The sequence below is a fragment of the Macrobrachium nipponense genome, chromosome 44 (assembly GCF_015104395.2).
Source record: "Macrobrachium nipponense isolate FS-2020 chromosome 44, ASM1510439v2, whole genome shotgun sequence".
NCBI classification, from domain to species: domain Eukaryota; kingdom Metazoa; phylum Arthropoda; class Malacostraca; order Decapoda; family Palaemonidae; genus Macrobrachium; species Macrobrachium nipponense.
Window position 1 is genome coordinate 46,891,489 of NC_087221.1, and position 2,500 is coordinate 46,893,988.

General features: G+C 36.6%; 1 protein-coding gene across 8 annotated transcripts in view; it reads left to right on the top strand.

Annotated features, from left to right (window-relative positions):
• The window catches only part of LOC135204289 (paired box protein Pax-5-like), a 225,951-nt gene that overhangs the window by 55,453 nt on the left and 167,998 nt on the right, over positions 1-2,500 (top strand). The window lies entirely within an intron of this gene.

Genomic DNA, 2,500 nt, shown 5'->3' on the forward strand with positions numbered 1-2,500 from the left:
GTGGTTTTTTTATCTCTTGAAAGAGAGAGAAAAAATAAATTCATGAAATCCCCGTTTGATATGGTTTTTATCTCTTGAAAGAGAAAAAAAAAATCAATGAAATTCCAGTTCTGTGAATTTTATCTCTTGAAAAACAGAAAAAAATGTGAATTATCGAAATTCCTGTTGGATGTGGTTTGGAATAAGCGCAAATAACGGAATACTGATAACAATTGAACAGAAGCCCGCTGACAGGAAAAAGATAGTTAAATGGACAGCGGTAACTTAAAGATTGAGAGAGAGAGAGAGAGAGAGAGGAGAGAGAGAGAGAGAGAGAGAGAGAGAGACGAGTAGTAGAAGATCCGTTGACAAGAGATATATGGTTGAATGGATAAAAGGAGTCTGTAGACAGAGAGAGAGAGAGAGAGAGAGAGAGAGAGAGAGAGAGAGAGAGAGATTATGATTTTATGCAGTTCGTATAAAAGGAAACCACGTATGTAGGTATTTCACAAAAACACGATGGTCAAATCTGAAGGAAATACATTCTCCTAAGATTATTGTTGAACAAATTTTTTGAATAAACGCAAAAGTACAAATGCTTGGCTAACGGAGAGAGAGAGAGAGAGAGAGAGAGAGAGAGAGAGAGAGAGAGAGAGAGATAATGTGAGATTCTTGTGAGATCCTATTTGTTAAATGGTTTAACCATCGCAAAAGTACTAGTATTTCTTGACATAAAAGTAGCTGGCTAAATAAATTCAAGTAACGGAGAGAGAGAGAGAGAGAGAGAGAGAGAGAGAGAGAGAGACAGACAGACAGACAGACAGAGACAGAGACAGAGGAGGGTGGGGGAAATATAATGTTAGATTCGTGTTTGTTAAATGGTTTAACCATAGCAAAAATACTAGTATTTCTTGACATAAAAGTAGTTGGCTAAATAAATTCAAGTAACGGCGAGAGAAAGAGAGAGAGAGAGAAAGACAGAGAGAGAGAGAGAGAGAGAGAGAGAGAGAGAGAGAGAGAGAGAGAGAACAGTTATATGAGTCATCATTCTCAGAAGCAACTCCGACACACTCGGTATCACCGCAGAAGATGCTCAATTAAACTAAGATAGACCGGAAGCTCATTTCTTCTGTCATACTTTTTTAATCCTTCAAATTCTTCTTTTTCTCATTTTTCTTCTTTTTTCTTCTCCCTGTTTGTTTTTCCCCTAAGTTTATTTCCTCTTCTTCTGCCTTTTCTCGGAACAGGTCAGTGACTTCGTGAACGCTGTAAGCATCGAAGGCCGTGAACTGCTTAATTTTTTTGACAGACTCCTCCACAAAGTTTGACTAAGCTGACTTGCAGATCCCGCCCCCCTCCCAACCCTCAACACCCCCGTAAACCACCACCCTCGCTGTCGCATACCAAACCCCCACCCAACCTCCCCCTTCCCCCCAGCCCCCAACCCTCTTCCTCTGGTCACAGTTATTCGGAGACCTCGTGAAAACTTTTTTTTTTTTAAAGTCTTTCTTGTCTTTCTCAATTTTAGAGAAATCATTCTCATGTATATTTACATATAAATATATGTATTTTTTTTCCCTTCTGCCAAAATGTCGAAGCATCGTAAGAAGTCAATCGTTTTTTTTAGTATAATCCCAAGTTAAAAAGTTTTCTCTCGTTAGTCGAACTCCTTTCAGATCTTTCTCGACCTCCGCCCCGCCGTCACCTCTTGGACTCTCAAGTGACAGATAGAGGTCATAGTTAGGGAAAGAAGGAATGGTAATGCTTCTTTGTGTAAGGTGTCGGGTCGCATATTGGTTCCTGTGGAAGTGTGTGAGTGAGTATCAGTGTACGTGTGAATGTGTGTATTGATCATATATATATAGATATATATATATATATATATATATAAATATATATAGTATATATATATATATATAAACATACACACACATATATACATAGCATCACGTTTATATACTTCGTGATCAAGTTATTTATGCACACACATGCACACACACACACACACACACACACACACACACAACACACATATATATATATATATATATATATATATATATATATATATATATATATATATATATTTATACTATATGTATCTCCGAATGTTGATTTAGTTACTTGTACGATGAAATATATATATACACCTTCTAACCTGTATAAATACATGCAAGGTCAGGAAAATACCCATTCTTTACACCTTGAAATACACTCACCTTGTATGCCACATACGTATCAAAGGTAACAGTGATTCTAAATGCTTTTGACTCGATCTGTGGAATGACTATTCACAGTTTTACTGAAAAATAAATAAATAAATAAATAGAAAAAAATACAAAAATATTCAAGGTTATATCTCTCTCAGTGCTTGGAATGTGTAAAAGATAGAATGCTTTTGCATGCTTTGTCAGACTTTCCGAATTACGCGTAGTCTTGCAGCGCCTAATGCAAGCATAATCAAAGCCCTTTGCAAGCATACCGATTATTTAATGTCAATGGCTGTAGTTTTTGGAAAAGG